The 17,586-nt window shown below is 36.1% G+C and overlaps 1 non-coding gene across 1 annotated transcript; it reads right to left on the bottom strand.

Annotated features, from left to right (window-relative positions):
* Positions 1–11,082: 11,082 nt before the first annotated feature.
* On the bottom strand, positions 11,083–11,190 carry LOC112713568 (small nucleolar RNA R71). The gene has a single exon (XR_003158543.1). It is a non-coding gene; the product is annotated as a small nucleolar RNA R71 (small nucleolar RNA).
* Positions 11,191–17,586: the final 6,396 nt, after the last annotated feature.

Here is a 17,586-nt window from a genome sequence, read left to right as displayed (position 1 = left end):
TTCTTTTATCATTTTACTTATCATATTCTTATCAATTTTATTTATTAATAATATTAATTATAACATTATATTTTTTATTATTAGCTAGGCATTCTTATAATTAATATTTAATATTTCTTTTTATAATTTAATTTTTATATTTAAGAATACATTAAGTATTAATAATAATAATAAGAATGGATGGTAATAATAATATATATTAATTAAGTTAATTGCACTTAATTTTTTGTTTCTCTTAAGGTATTTAATATCAATCAATGGAGATATGAAAAAATCATTAATTCTTTGTTTTCGTTAAGACATTTAATTGCACTTGATTCTTTGTAATATATACATTTCATTAATTCGATTATGATCGTTCAAAAATCATGACTATAATACTATTGCAAGCACAATAATGTATAAGCCAAGGAATTTTACAAGAAGTTACATTTATCATTGTAAATAGTATGACATTTGAATTCGACCTTAATACGGTATCTATGGTAGAAGGTGCTGATGAAGAATTTGAACAACGGACTCACTCGACGAAATTGTTGTCAGTCAACCAATTTTTAAGAATATGAAAAATCGCACTACCTTTGATGAGATATGGTAATAAACTGATTTAATTTTTTTTTTGTACTTTATGTGCATTTATAATTATATTATACTAACTAAGTTCATACACATAACATTCATACGTTCGTATACATAACATCCATAATTACATATAACTAACATCTAAAAATTAAATTCATGTTTATTATATATTACATCCATACATGTATCATTTTTTAGTTATTGCATAAGTAACTATAAAATTAACATAGATGTTTTTAAATTTTATCATAATTGAATTTAAAAAATATCAAATTTTTAAATTAATTTATTCAATTGATAAATTTACACATAACATCCATAAATTTATACACATAACATCCATAATTTTATGTTAATAACATCCATAATTTGTACTTATAATATTCATAATTTCATACCTATGATGTTTATAATTAATATTATCAAATTTTAAACTATACATCTTATTATATTTTTTAAATTATCTCATATATGCACTAATAAGTCATGATTTTAATTATTTTAATATTTTTATTTAATATTTATATGTATGCTTATTTATTGATTTTAATATGACGAGTTAATAATTATTTTTAAAAATTTATTTTTTAATTTTTGTTTATATTTTATATTTTATATTTTATTTTTTAATAGTCTATATGTAAAATATAAATTGTATAGTAGAAGTTGTTAAAAATTTTTAATTTGATTTCCATAATTTTTGTAAAGAATTATTATATTTTAATGGATATTAATGTGATTAAGAGATGTTAGGGATTTGATTTGAGAGAAACTGAAATTGGTTTTGAAAAGAATATTAATGACTCTAAACATGCAGCAAAATAGTAAGTGATAAAGAGAATAAATGATAAGAAAGTGTATACCACTTATTTATCAAGAGAATAAAAATTTTTATGTGACATTTCTATATTGTAATTATTCTTTAAATAATCCTTTTTTTGTTATGAGCTGTCCGTTCATAAAAGGTAGTAAATATTTCTTTAGTATTTATTTATAGTAACACATTGTTCCTGTCTGCCTGTCTGGTAAGTTAATTAATTAGTGCCAAAACACTTACAGCATTTACTTTATTCCTTTTAACTTAAATGTTACTTTAATTTTTTACGTTAACTAGAAATTAATGTATTTAAATAAAATGTGTTTAAATATACTATTTTGTTAATAAACTAAAAAAATGAAAGAAATAATTAATTTATGAAGAAAAAAGAGTAAGTATAAAGGAAAAAAACAGTTGTCCAAAAAAATTATAAGATGTAATAACTTAGCATTAAAAATAATAAACATTTAAATTGATATCCAAAAAATTTTAGATTAAATACTTTAATTTTTAATAAATTTTTATTTTTTAAAAATTTTTGAGAATTATCTTCTTCGAATAGATTGATTTTTTTTTATTACTTTCAATCAAATTTAATATACATAAAAATAAACAAATTTTTAATAAATTTTATTATAAGATAATTAGATTCTAAAAAAATATATTCTAAGACAAATTAATCCCTTTTTCGAAACGATAGAAGATTTTATATATTTGACTAAAGTAAATTTTTTAAAATATAAAAATTTATTACAAAACAAAGTGTTAGTCCAAAATTTCTCGTGGGAAAAAAATTACAAAACTTAGCCTTCGATCAAATCAACGCGGTGCCCCTAATTTCAGTGCCTTCCGGGATTCAGTTTGTTATAGACTTCTATTAGTAGGCTCCTAATATATACAAAGGTTCCTATATATTTGATTATTTGTTTCTTTTACAATGCGTAAGATATATTATCATGATGATAATGAAAACAAGGAACCAAGTGAGAACCAACAAAATGATGATAATAATGTAGTTCTGGTTCCACCTGTCCATACTTCCAGACTTCCAGTTACATTAAACGGAGTTTGATGCATATATATTACCTATCATGAAAGGAATTTGTCAATTAAAAATAATTAATTAACATTAACCCTAAAAGATTGAACTAATTTCAGTACCATACCGAAACAAACACTATCTTCGATATGAGGTCACTACTAAACTTTTGATCAAGATTTTTAAAGTTTAATTTCCGTAATATATAGGATGTGACAAGAACGAATTTGATCACGGATCATATTACTTAAGATGAAAATTACATCTTATAATATCTCAAGATAAGGTTGACCTATATATGGTAATTAAGAGTATCATATTACTTAAAAATAAAGTCTAAAAACTTTCATAATTTCTTGGGTAAACTCTCAAGCTAAGAGCTACTTTTCACGGTAGAATTACCTTCACGCAAGTTGTGGTTCGTATAAGAAAAAAAATTAAAGATAAACGTCGTTGTATTCATATTGTTGGAAAGATTTTGGCTTCAAAATTATTAGAAAGGATTATTATTGATTGTCTCTATTATTATTATACTTCTGTTCAGAAGATTATTTAATTTAGAGTTTTAACTTTTGAAAAGATTTCTATAACGTATTTGCTTTATTTTTATCCATCGATATTGAAGAGTCATGTGTTTTTTTTATTATTATTATTTGGGACCCAACTTATTGAGAGAATTATTTAGTGGATAGTTAAAGAGTTATAAATAGGTGTAAAAAAGGTAGATTTGTGTTTTTTAGTGTGCTTTTCATTTTATATTTTTTAATAGAATTCATTGTTTTATTTTTCTTAAGAAATCTTTTTTATTCTAGAATTCTCTGCTTCTCAATTTTTTTCTGCTTGGGTTCACTGCAAAATAATTTTCTACGGTTTTCAATTCTTCTTTTATAGTATCCAGAGCCTATAATCTTGCTCATCTTTGTCATGGAGATTATCCTCTCTGACTCTTCCAAAAAGACCTTCTCACCTATCTCAGACAAACTCACTCAAGACAATTATATATAGCACATGGAGACACACGGCTATGTTAATAATTTCGAGCCTCTCCATGGAAGATCATCTATACAGCTCCAAGATTCCGCCGCAGTTCGTGACTGCTGAAGCGACCAAAACAATTTCTGAATTGGCGAAGTACAAGATAAGGAAATTACAAGATTTAACTCTCACTACTTGGCTTGTAGAATCGATGACTACCAGCATCAAGAACAAGGTAATTCATCTTTCACAATTTTATGAAGTTTGGAAAAGAATTGAAAAATACTTTGAAGATGCTTCCGCTTCACGAATTCAGAGTTTGAAATCCTAACTCAAATCATGTAAGAAAAATGGAACTGTTTCTGATTTTCTGAACAAGATTCGGAATGTGGTCGACGCCCTTTTTGCTCTCGGCTATGAGGTACCTGACTCAGATCACATACAAGCAATAATCGATGGTCTTAATGAAGATTACACTGTATACATTGGTTCGGTAATATCAAGGCTTGGAACCTTCAAGGTTGCAGAGGCTGAATCTTATCTGCTTGCATTTGATGATATGTTGGACAGGTTCAAGAAACCTGATGTAGGTATGCCTGTAGCTCATTATGCTCAATCTTCCTCATCATTTGAATATCAAAGAGGTGGAGGCTTTCGAAGAGGCCGTGGTGAACGCAGTAATCGTGGAGGACGTTTTGGATACACCCAAAATCGTCCTCAATGCCAATTATGTGGAAGGCAAGCACATGTTGTGTGGAACTGTTTCCATCGTTTTGATACTGCTTTTTAGCCTAATTCCACAACCAACTCTACCCCAATGTAAATTCCATATAATAATACAAAACCACCCCCTCCATCCTCCAATTTTCATCAACCTAGGACATATCTTAACCATTCTTCTTCAGTAAGTGAAGCTTCTTGGCTACCAGATAGAGGAGCGAGTCATCATGTCACTTCAGATCCAGGAAATCTCCTCACAACATCACCAATTCCTTCAGATAATGATAAGCTCTTTGTAGGTAATGGGTCAGGCATTCCAATTACTCATTCTGGTTCTTCAATTCTTTTTTATTCCTCCTTAAATATTGCTTTTCGTCTAAAGAACTTACTTCTTGTACCACAAATTACTCAAAATCTATTGAGTGTTTCTAAATTCGCAGCTGATAACCATGCCTACTTTAAATTTTAGCCTGATTATTGTGCTATTCATGATCAGGATACTAGAGAACTTCTCCTACAAAGCATGTCTAGAAATGGCACTTACTCTTTTGACAACCTTCAAGTACCAAAAAATTTGTCTAATACCTCAATACAGATCCCTGATAACCTGTCTAGTTCTAGATCTCAGTATTCTAGTGCTTATACTACTATTATACAGCTAGCTAATCAGTCTTTAGATTCTAGTGTATATCATATTTCCAAATGTAATCAGAATAACACTGGATTTATGGCATAAACGATTGGGCCATAGTTCTCTTAAAACTGTAATGAATGTTATGAATAAAATTTCTTTGCATTTTAGTTTTCATTCTGCTGCTAATCATGTATGTGAAATCTGTCCTTTAGCTAAGATGCATATAGATTACATTTTTCTTTAAATGATACTATGTATATGACACCTTTAGAACTTGTTTTTGTGGATATCTAGGGGCCTGCTCCTATAATATCAAGAAGTGGATTTAGATATTATATTTCTTTTGTTGATGCACATTCTAAATATACATGCATTTTCTTACTCACAAATAAATCTCAGTTTTTATAGCTTTTCAGAATTATAAAACATTTATAGAAAACCAAACTGGACAGAAAATAAAGGCTTTACAAATGGATTTGGGAATGGAATTTATGTCATGTGCTTTCACTGATTTTCTTGCAAATAAAGGTATACGTCATAGAAAATCATGCCCCTATACTCATCATCAACAAAGAAGTGTTGAGAGGAAGCATAGGCATATTACAGAAGTGGGTCTCTCCCTCTTAGCTACAGCTTCTTTGCCTATGCAATTTTGGGAAGATGCCTTTTTGAGTTCTATTTATATTATTAATCGACTCCCTACCCCAGTTCTTGATAACAAAAGTCCTTTTGAGGTTCTTTTTAAGCATCAACTAGATTATACTTTCTTTAAAATTTTTGGATGTATGTGTTTTCCTTTCTTAAGGCCTTATAGTAAAAACTAAATTTAATTACAAATCTGAACCATGTTTATTTTTAGGATATGATTCAAATTTTAAAGGCTATAAGTGTATGGCACAAGATGGTAAAATTTATATGGCTCTTTCATAAGTATACTTTTCTATATTAAAAATTGTTTTCTAACACCTTGGACAGAGATGATTCTTCCAAGAATAATCCAGAGAATGGTAGCCAGCTTAAGCCCCTGCATTTACTATCATTGATTCAACTCCACCATCAATGTTCTCATCTAATCAAGCTACGAAGTCTTTGAGTATACATTCAGATACTGGATTACAAATTACAAGTGAACCATTGCACGATACAGCATCTCCTTCTCACTCAGGCTTGGACACTCATGACACTACTTCTAGTCATGAGAATGAGGAGATCAGAATTTCAGAACGTCACCCACCTTTAGCATCTCCTACTAATTCTTCTCCGGACATGATTCCTATTAGTGGTATTGAAACTAGCCTTCCTTCCATTTCTTCAACAAATGCTCATTCGATGACAACAAGATCAAAATCTGGAGTGTTGAAACCAAAAGCCTTGATTGTTTAACAAACTGATCTACTACATAATATTCCAAGGAGTGTGGCTGAAGCGTTACAATGTTCTCACTGGAGAGAGGCAATGGATAAAGAGTTTGCTGCTCTTCAGAAGTGCAAAACATGGGAATTAACAGAACCACCAGCTAATGCCACAATTATTGGAAGTAAGTGGGTGTTTGCTATAAAGAAAAATGCTAAAGGTGATATTCTGAGGTATAAGGCAAGACTTGTTGGATAGGGTTTTCATCAAGTGGAAGGTATAGACTATGATCAAATTTATAGTCCAGTGGTAAGACCTTCCACTATTAGAGTTATCTTAACTTTTGGTGTTTCATCAAATTGGCCATTGAGATAGTTTAATTTTGATAATGCCTTTCTCAATGGCACCATGATGAGCGAATAATTTATACGTTTTTTGGCATTGTTTTTAGGTAGTGTTTAGTATGTTTTAGTTACTTTTTATTATATTTTTATTAGTTTTTATGCAAAAATCACATTTCTGGACTTTACTATGAGTTTGTGTGTTTTTTTGTAATTTCAGGTATTTTTTGGTTGAAATTGAGGGACCTGAGCAAATATCTGATTCAAAGGCTGAGAAAAGACTACAGTTGTTGTTGGATTCTGACCTCCCTGCACTCAAACGCGTTTTCCTGGAGCTACAAAATTCCAATTGGCGCGCTCTCAATTGGGCTGAAAAGCTAACATCTTGGACTTTTCAGCAAAGTATAATAATCCATACTTTGTCAGAGATTTGATGGCCCAAACTGGCATTTAAATGCCAGCCAGAGACCCTTTTCTGGCATAAAACGCTGGAACTGGCACCAGAGCTGGAGTTAAATGCCCAAACTGGCACCCAAGCTGGAATTTAACTCCAAGAATGGCCTATGCACGTGAAAGCTTCAAAGCTCAGCCCAAACACTCACCAAGTGGGCCCCAGAAGTGGATTTCTGCACTATCTGCACTTAGTTACTCATTTTCTGTAAACCTAGGTTACTCGTTTAGTATAAAAACTACTTTTAGAGATTCATTTGATGAGTTATGACATTTTACATCTCATATTGTATCTTCTACGGCATGAGTCTCTAACCAATAGATGGGGGTGAGGAGCTCTGCTGTGTTTCAATGGATTAATGCAATTACTATTGTTTTCTATTCAATCACGCGTGTTTCTGTTCAAAGATATTCACTCGTACTTCAATATGAAGAATGTAATGATCCGTGACACTCCTTATCATTCTCAAATTTATGAATGCGTGCTTGACAACTGATGAGCGGATAATTTGTACGCTTTTTGGCATTGTTTTTAGTATGTTTTTAGTATGATCTAGTTAGTTTTTAGTATATTTTTATTAGTTTTTAGTTAAATTCACTTTTCTGGACTTTACTATGAGTTTGTGTGTTTTTCTGTGATTTCAGGTATTTTCTGGCTGAAATTGAGGGACCTGAGCAAAAATCTGATTCAGAGACCAAAAAGGACTGCAGATGCTGTTGGATTCTGACCTCCCTGCACTCGAAGTGGATTTTCTGGAGCTACAGAAGTCCAATTGGCGCGCTCTCAACCTCGTTGGAAAGTAGACATCCTGGGCTTTCCAGCAATATATGATAGTCCATACTTTGCCACAGATTTGATGGCCCAAACCGGCGTTCAAAGTCACCCTCAGAAATCCCAGCGTTAAACGCCGGAACTGGCACCAAAATGGGAGTTAAACGCCCAAACTGGCATAAAAGCTGGCGTTTAACTCCAAGAGGAGTCTCTACACGAAAATGCTTCAATGCTCAGCCCAAGCACACACCAAGTGGGCCCGGAAGTGGATTTTTATGTCATTTACTCATCTCTGTACACCCTAGGCTACGAGTTTTCTATAAGTAGGACATTATACTATTGTATTTTCATCTTGGTTCTTCTGGTTCCCTCTCTGGGGCCGAAACCAATGATCACACTATCACTTATGTATTTTCAACGGTGGAGTTTCCACACACCATAGATTAAGGTGTGGAGCTCTGCTGTACCTCGAGTATTAATGCAATTACTATTGTTCTTCTATTCAATTCCGCTTGTTCTTGTTCTAAGATATCACTTGTTCTTCAACTTGATGAATGTGATAATCCGTGACACTCATCATCATTCTCACCTATGAACGTGTGACTGACAACCACCTCCGTTCTACCTTCGACTGGGTGAATATCTCTTGGATTCTTTAACCGGAATCTTCGTGGTATAGGCTAGAACTGATGGCGGCATTCAAGAGAATCCGGAAGGTCTAACCTTGTCTGTGGTATTCTGAGTAGGATTCAATGATTGAATGACTGTGACGTACTTCAAACTCCTGAGGGCGGGGCGTTAGTGACAGACGCAAAAGAATCACTAGATTCTATTCCGGCCTGATCGAGAACCGACAGATGGATAGCCGTGCCGTGACAGGGTGCGTTGAACATTTCCACTGAGAGGATGGGAGGTAGCCACTGACAACGGTGAAACCCTTGCTTAAGCTTGCCATGGAAAGGAGTAAGAAGGATTGGATGAAGACAGTAGGAAAGCAGAGAGACGGAAGGGAAGGCATCTTCATACGCTTATCTGAAATTCCTACCAATGAATTACATAAGTATCTCTATCTTTATCTTTATGTTTTATGCGTTTATCACCATACCCATTTGAGTTTGCCTGACTAAGATCTACAAGGTGACCAAAGCTTGCTTCATACCAACAATCTCTGTGGGATCGACCCTTACTCGCGTAAGGTTTATTACTTGGACGACCCAGTACACTTGCTGGTTAGTTGTGCGAAGTTGTGTTTATGCCATGGTATTGAACACCAAGTTTTTGGATTCATTACTGGGGATTATTTGATTTGTGAAAAGTATTAATCACAATTTCGCGCTATCAAGTTTTTGGCGCCGTTGCCGGGGATTGTTGAGTTTGGACAACTGACGGTTCATCTTGTTGCTTAGATTAGGTATTTTTTTTTTCAGAATTCTTAAGAATGAATTCTAGTGTTTCAAGGTGATGTTCTTATCATCACTAAAGCTGATTGATTTTCATCAATTTAGCTCTTGAATGCAATGTCCTGCTGAAGCTTGGCTAGCCATGTCTAATTCCTTTAGACTGAAGCTTTAGACTAACATTGCATGATTCCTGGAATTCTCATTAAGAATTTTGATATCTTTATTTTCTTTTCCACTTAATTTTCGAAAAAGCACAAAAAAAAAATTACAAAATCATAAAATCCAAAAATTTCTTGTTTGAGTCTAGTGTCTCATGTCAAGTTTGGTGTTAATTGCATGCATTCATTCATGTGTCTCATTAATCTTCAAGTTGTTCTTGATGATTTCATTGCTTTGATCTTTGAATTCTCTTGACTTGAGTGTTTATGTGTCTCATATAGTGTCAGTAGTATACAAACTGCTAAGTTTGGTGTCTTGCATGCATTATTATTTGATTTTAGTTGCATTTTGATTATTCCTTATTATTAAAAATCCAAAAATATTTTTAATTTGTGTCTTTTCAAGTCAATAATACAAAGAATTGAAGATTCAGAACATACAGCAGAGGAATTACACAGAAAAAGCTGGGCGTTCAAAACGCCCAGTGAAGAAGGACAGACTGGCATTTAAACGCCAGCCAGGGTACCTGGTTGGGCGTTTAACGCTCAAAAGGGTATAGTTTTGGGCGTTAAACGCCAGAATGTGCACCATTCTGGGCGTTTAACGCCAGGATGGCACAAGAGGGAAGATTCTGTTTTTTCAATGCAATTTTTTTCAGTTTTCAAACTTTTTCAAAATCAAATCTTTTTCAAATCATATCTTTTCAATCATATGTTTTCAAAATCAATTTCTTTCTATTTTTAAAAAAAAAATACTTGCTATCAATTAATGATTTGATTCAACATTTCAAGTATGTTGCCTTTTCTGTTGAGAAAGGTTTAACGTTTGAATCATATCTTTTCTTGTTAGCCAAGTCATTAATTTTCAAAATCAAATCTTTTTAAAATGTTTTTCAAATCATATCTTCTCAATCACACCTTTTTAAAACTAATCATATCTTCTTAACCACATCTTTTTCAAAATAGTTTTCAATCAAATCTTTTTGATTTCTAATTTTAAAATCTTTTTCAAAAATCACTTGATTTCTTTTCCACTTTCATTTTCGAAAATCAATTAGTGTTTTTCAAAAATGTTTTCAAAATCTTCTAATTAATTTTCGAAAATTACTTCCCTTCTTCTCACATCCTTCTATCTATGGACTAACACTATTCCTTAATGCAAAATTCGAACTCCATCTTCTTTGATAAGTTCGAATTTTCTACTTCTGTCTTCTATTTTTCTTTTCCTCTGACACCTAAAGGAATCTCTATACTGTGACATAGAGGATTTCACATTTTCTTGTTCCCTTCTCTTTCTTATGAGCAGGAGCAAGGACAAAAGCATTCTTGTTGAGGCTGATCCTGAACCCGAAAGGACCTTGAAGCGAAAGCTAAGAGAAGCCAAGTCACAACTCTCTGTAGAGGACCTAACTGAATTCTTCAAAGAAGAAGAACACATGGCAGCCGAAAACAACAACAATGCCAACAATGCAAGGAAGGTGCTGGGTGACTTTACTGCACCTACTCCCGACTTTTATGGGAGAAGCATCTCTATCCCTGCCATTGGAGCAAACAACTTTGAGCTTAAGCCTCAATTAGTTTCTCTAATGCAACAGAATTGCAAGTTCCATGGACTTCCATTGGAAGATCCTCATCAGTCTTTAGCTGAATTCTTGCAAATCTGTGACACTGTCAAGACTAATGGGGTTGACCCTGAGGTCTACAGACTGATGCTATTCCCTTTTGCTGTAAGAGACAGAGCTAGGACATGGTTGGACTCACAACCTAAAGAAATCCTGGACTCTTGGGAAAAGCTAGTCAATGCCTTCTTGGCAAAGTTCTTTCCACCTCAAAAATTGAGTAAGCTTAGAGTGGAAGTCCAAACCTTCAGACAGAAGGAAGGAGAATCCCTCTATGAAGCTTGGGAAAGATACAAACAATTAATCAGAAAGTGTCCCACTGATATGCTTTCTGAATGGAGCATCATTGGAATTTTCTATGATGGTCTCTCTGAACTATCCAAGATGTCTTTGGATAGCTCTGCTGGAGGATCTCTTCATCTGAAGAAGACGCCTACAGAAGCTCAAGAGCTGATTGAAATGGTTGCAAATAACCAATTCATGTACACTTCTGAAAGGAATCCTGTGAACAATGGGACCAATCAGAAGAAAGGAGTTCTTGAGATTGACACTCTGAATGCCTACTGGCTCAGAATAAAATATTGACTCAACAAGTCAATATGATTTCTCAAAGTCTGTCTGGAATGCAAAATGCACCAAGCAGTACTAAGGAAGCTTCATCTGAAGAAGAAGCTTATGATCCTGAGAACCCTTCAATAGAAGAGGTGAATTACATGGGAGAACCCTATGGAAACACCTACAATCCTTCATGGAGAAATCATCCAAATTTTTCATGGAAGGATCAACAGAGACCTCAACAAGGTTTCAACAATAATAATGGTGGAAGAAACAGGTTTAGCAATAGCAAGCCTTTTCCATCATCTTCTCAGCAACAGACAGAGAGTTCTAAGCAGAATACCTCTGACTTAGCAACCATGGTCTCTGATCTAATCAAAACCACTCAAAGTTTCATGACTGAAACAAGGTCCTCCATTAGAAACTTGGAGGGACAAGTGGGTCAGCTGAGCAAGAAAATTACTGAACTCCCTCCTAGTACTCTTCCAAGCAATACAGAAGAAAACCCAAAAGGAGAGTGCAAAGCCATCAACATGGCCGAATTTGGAGAGGAGGAAGAGGCAGTGAACGCCACTGAGGAAGACCTCAATGGACGTCCACTGGCCTCCAATGAGTTCCCCAATGAGGAACCATGGGAATCTGAGGCTCAAAATGAGATCATAGAGGTTCCATTGGACTTACTTCTGCCATTCATGAGCTCTGATGAGTATTCTTCCTCTGAAGAGGATGAGTATGTCACTAAAGAGCAAGTTGCTAAATACCTTGGAGCAATCATGAAACTAAATGACAAGTTATTTGGAAATGAGACTTGGGAGGATGAACCCCCTTTGCTCACCAAAGAACTGGATGACTTGTCTAAGCAGAAACTGCCTCGAAAGAGACAGGATCCTGGGAAGTTTTCAATACCTTGTACCATAGGCACCATGACCTTCAAGAAGGCCTTGTGTGACTTAGGGTCAAGTGTAAACCTCATGCCTCTCTCTGTAATGGAGAAGTTAGGAATCTTTGAGGTACAAGCTGCAAAAATCTCACTAGAGATGGCAGACAATTCAAGAAAACAAGCCTATGAACTTGTAGAGGATGTTCTGGTAAAAGTTGAAGACCATTACATCCCTGCTGATTTCATAGTCCTAGAGACTGGGAAGTGCATGGATGAATCCATCATCCTTGGCAGACCCTTCCTAGCCACAGCAAGGGCTGTGATTGATGTTGATAGAGGAGAATTGATCATTCAAATGAATGAAGAATCCTTTGTGTTTGAGGCTCAAGGATATCCCTCTGTCACCATAGAGAGGAAGCATGAAGAGCTTCTCTCAAAACAGAGCCAAACAGAGCCCCCACAGTCAAACTCTAAGTTTGGTGTTGGGAGGCCACAACCAACTTCTAAGTTTGGTGTTGAACCCCCACATTCAAACTCTAAGTTTGGTGTTGGGAGGTTCCAACATTGCTCTGAGCATTTTTGAGGCTCCATGAGAGTCCTCTGTCAAGCTACTGACATTAAAGAAGCGCTTGTTGGGAGGCAACCCAATGTTATATTTTATCTATTCTCTTTTGTTATTTTATATTTTTTGTAGGTTGATGATCATGAGAAGTCACAAAATCAATGAAAAAAGCAAAAACAGAATGAAATGCAGAAAGAAAAACAGCACACCCTGGAGGAGAGCGCACTGGCGTTTAAACGCCATTGAGGCTAGCAGATGGGCGTTTAACGCCCAGTCTGGCACCATTCTGGGCGTTTAACGCCAGAAAGGGGCACCAGACTGGCGTTAAACGCCAGAAAAGGGCAAGAAGCTGGCGTTAAACGCCAGAAATGGGCACCAGCCCGGCGTTTAACGCCAGAAATGGCTAAAAACGCATTTTTGCATGCCATTTGGTGCAGGGATGACTTTTCCTTGACACCTCAGGATCTGTGGACCCCACGGGATCCCCACCTACCCCACCACTCTCTCTCTTCTTCACCCATTCACCAATCACCTCAACACCTCTTCCCCAAAAACCCTTCACCTATCAAATTCCATCTTTCTCTTCACCACTCACATCCATCCTTCATAAAACCCACCTACCTCACCATTCAAATTCAAACCACTTTCCCACCCAAACCAACCCTCAATTGACCGAACCCTACCCTTCCCCCTCTCCTATATAAACCCATCTTCACTCCTTCATTTTCACACAACCTAAACACCACTTCTCCCCCTTTTGGCCGAACACAAAGCCATTCCCTTCTTCCTCATTTCTTCTTCTTCTAACTCTCTTCTTTCTTCTTTTGCTCGAGGACGAGCAAACATTTTAAGTTTGGTGTGGTAAAAGCATTGCTTTTTGTTTTTCCATAACCATTTATGGCATCCAAGGCCAGAGAAACCTCTAGAAAGAGGAAAGGGAAGGCAAAAGCTTCCACCTCCGAGTCATGGGAGATGGAGAGATTCATCTCAAGGGTGCATCAAGACCACTTCTATGAAGTTGTGGCCTTGAAGAAGGTGATCCCCGAGGTCCCTTTTTCACTCAAAAAGGGTGAATATCCGGAGATCCGACATGAGATCCGAAGAAGAGGTTGGGAAGTTCTTACCAACCCCATTCAACAAGTCGGAATCTTAATGGTTTAAGAGTTCTATGCCAATGCATGGATCACCAAGAACCATGATCAAAGTGTGAACCCGGATCCAAAGAATTATCTTACTATGGTTCGGGGGAAATACTTGGATTTTAGTCCGGAAAGTGTAAGGTTGGCATTCAATTTGCCCATGATGCAAGGAGATGAACATCCTTACACTAGAAGGGTCAACTTTGATCAAAGGTTGGACCAAGTCCTCGCAGTCATATGTGAAGAGGGCGCCCAATGGAAGAGAGATTCAAGAGGGAAGCCGGTTCAATTGAGAAGGCATGACCTCAAACCCGTGGCTAGAGGATGGTTGGAGTTTATCCAACGCTCAATCATTCCCACTAGCAACCGGTCCGAAGTTACTATAGACCGGGCTATCATGATTCATAGCATCATGATTGGAGAAGAAATAGAAGTTCATGAGGTTATATCTCAAGAACTTTATAAGGTGGCGGACAAGTCTTCTACCTTGGCAAGGTTAGCCTTTCCTCATCTCATTTGTCACCTCTGTTATTCGGTTGGAGTTGACATAGAGGGAGACATCCCTATTGATGAGGACAAGCCCATCACTAAGAAGAGGATGGAGCACACAAGAGACCCCACTCATCATGAGATCCCTGAGATACCTCAAGGGATGCACTTTCCTCCACAAAACTATTGGGAGCAACTAAACACCTCCCTAGGAGAATTGAGTTCCAACATGGGACAACTAAGGGTGGAGCACCAAGAACACTCCATCATCCTCCATGAAATTAGAGAAGATCAAAGAATCATGAGAGAGGAGCAACAAAGACAAGGAAGAGACATTGAGGAGCTCAAGCACTCCATAGGATCTTCAAGAGGAAGAAAGAGCCGCCATCACTAAGGTGGACCCGTTCCTTAATTTCCTTGTTCTTTATTTTCCTGTTTTTCGAATTTTAGTGCTTATGTTTGTCTATGTTTGTGTCTTGTGATCATTAGTGTCTTAGTGTCTATGCCTTAAAGTTATGAATGTCCTATGAATCCATCACCTCTCTTAAATAAAAAATGTTCTTAATTGAAAAAGAAAAGAATTGCATGAATTTTGAATTTTATAACAGTTTAATTATTTTGATGTGGTGGCAATACTTTTGTTTTCTGAATGTATGCTTAAACAGTGCATATGTCTTTTGAATTTGTGGTTCATGAATGTTGGCTCTTGAAAGAATGATGAAAAAGGAGACATGTTACTGAGGATCTGAAAAATCATAAAAATGATTCTTGAAGCAAGAAAAAGCAATGAAAAAAAAATTTTCGAAAAAAAGAGAGAAAGAAAGAGAAAGAAAAAGAAAGAGAAAAAGAAAGAAATAAAGTTGTGATCCAAGTCAAAAAGAGTGTGCTTAAGAACCCTGGACACCTCTAATTGGGGACTCTAGCAAAGCTGAGTCACAATCTGAAAAGGTTCACCCAATTATGTGTCTGTGGCATATATGTATCCGGTGGTAATACTAGAAGACAGAGTGCTTTGGGCCACGGCCAAGACTCAATAAGCAGCTATGATCAAGAATCATCATACTTTACTAGGAGAATCAATAACACTATCTGGATTCTAAGTTCCTAAAGAAGCCAATCATTCTGAATTTCAAAGGATAGAGTGAGATGCCAAAACTATTCAGAGGCAAAAAGCTAAAAGCCCCGCTCATCTAATTAATACTGATCTTCATAGATGTTTTTGGAATTCATTGCATATTCTCTTCTTTTTATCTTATTTGATTTTCAGTTGCTTGAGGACACGCAACAATTTAAGTTTGGTGTTGTGATGAGCGGATAATTTGTACGCTTTTTGGCATTGTTTTTAGTATGTTTTTAGTATGATCTAGTTAGTTTTTAATATATTTTTATTAGTTTTTAGTTAAAATTCACTTTTCTGGACTTTACTATGAGTTTGTGTGTTTTTCTGTGATTTCAGGTATTTTCTGGCTGAAATTGAGGGACCTGAGCAAAAATCTGATTCAGAGACCAAAAAGGACTGCAGATGTTGTTGGATTCTGACCTCCCTGCACTCGAAGTGGATTTTCTGGAGCTACAGAAGCCCAATTGGCGCGCTCTCAACCTCGTTGGAAAGTAGACATCCTGGGCTTTCCAGAAATATATGATAGTTCATACTTTGCCCCAGATTTGATGGCCCAAACCGGCGTTCAAAGTCACCCTCAGAAATCCCAGCGTTAAACGCCGGAACTGGCACCAAAATGGGAGTTAAACGCCCAAACTGGCATAAAAGCTGGCGTTTAACTCCAAGAGGAGTCTCTACACGAAAATGCTTCAATGCTCAGCCCAAGCACACACCAAGTGGGCCCGGAAGTGGATTTTTATGTCATTTACTCATCTCTGTACACCCTAGGCTACGAGTTTTCTATAAGTAGGACATTATACTATTGTATTTTCATCTTGGTTCTTCTGGTTCCCTCTCTGGGGCCGAAACCAATGATCACACTATCACTTATGTATTTTCAACGGTGGAGTTTCCACACACCATAGATTAAGGTGTGGAGCTCTGCTGTACCTCGAGTATTAATGCAATTACTATTGTTCTTCTATTCAATTCCGCTTGTTCTTGTTCTAAGATATCACTTGTTCTTCAACTTGATGAATGTGATGATCCGTGACACTCATCATCATTCTCACCTATGAACGTGTGACTGACAACCACCTCCGTTCTACCTTCGACTGGGTGAATATCTCTTGGATTCTTTAACCGGAATCTTCGTGGTATAGGCTAGAACTGATGGCGGCATTCAAGAGAATCCGAAAGGTCTAACCTTGTCTGTGGTATTCTGAGTAGGATTCAATGATTGAATGACTGTGACGTGCTTCAAACTCCTGAGGGCGGGGCGTTAGTGACAGACGCAAAAGAATCACTGGATTCTATTCCGGCCTGATCGAGAACCGACAGATGGATAGCCGTGCCGTGACAGGGTGCGTTGAACATTTCCACTGAGAGGATGGGAGGTAGCCACTGACAACGGTGAAACCCTTGCTTAAGCTTGCCATGGAAAGGAGTAAGAAGGATTGGATGAAGACAGTAGGAAAGCAGAGAGACGGAAGGGAAGGCATCTTCATACGCTTATCTGAAATTCCTACCAATGAATTACATAAGTATCTCTATCTTTATCTTTATGTTTTATGCGTTTATCACCATACCCATTTGAGTTTGCCTGACTAAGATTTACAAGGTGACCATACCTTGCTTCATACCAACAATCTCTGTGGGATCGACCCTTACTCGCGTAAGGTTTATTACTTGGACGACCCAGTACACTTGCTGGTTAGTTGTGCGAAGTTGTGTTTATGCCATGGTATTGAACACCAAGTTTTTGGATTCATTACCAGGGATTATTTGATTTGTGAAAAGTATTAATCACAATTTCGCGCTATCAACAACCACTCCCGTTCTATCTGAGCTCAACGTAGTCATTGGGCGACAGCATGAGTGCGTATCTCTTAAGTTTCTAATCCACGAGTTTGACTTGCATCTCCTGACAATAGAGCATTCAAACTCATGAGATCAAAACCTTTGTGGTAGAGACTAGAACCAATTGGCAGCATTCCTGAGA

This window comes from Arachis hypogaea, chromosome 1 (genome assembly GCF_003086295.3).
Source record: "Arachis hypogaea cultivar Tifrunner chromosome 1, arahy.Tifrunner.gnm2.J5K5, whole genome shotgun sequence".
In the NCBI taxonomy this organism is placed as follows: domain Eukaryota; kingdom Viridiplantae; phylum Streptophyta; class Magnoliopsida; order Fabales; family Fabaceae; genus Arachis; species Arachis hypogaea.
This window is presented reverse-complemented; position numbering and strand designations above follow the sequence as displayed.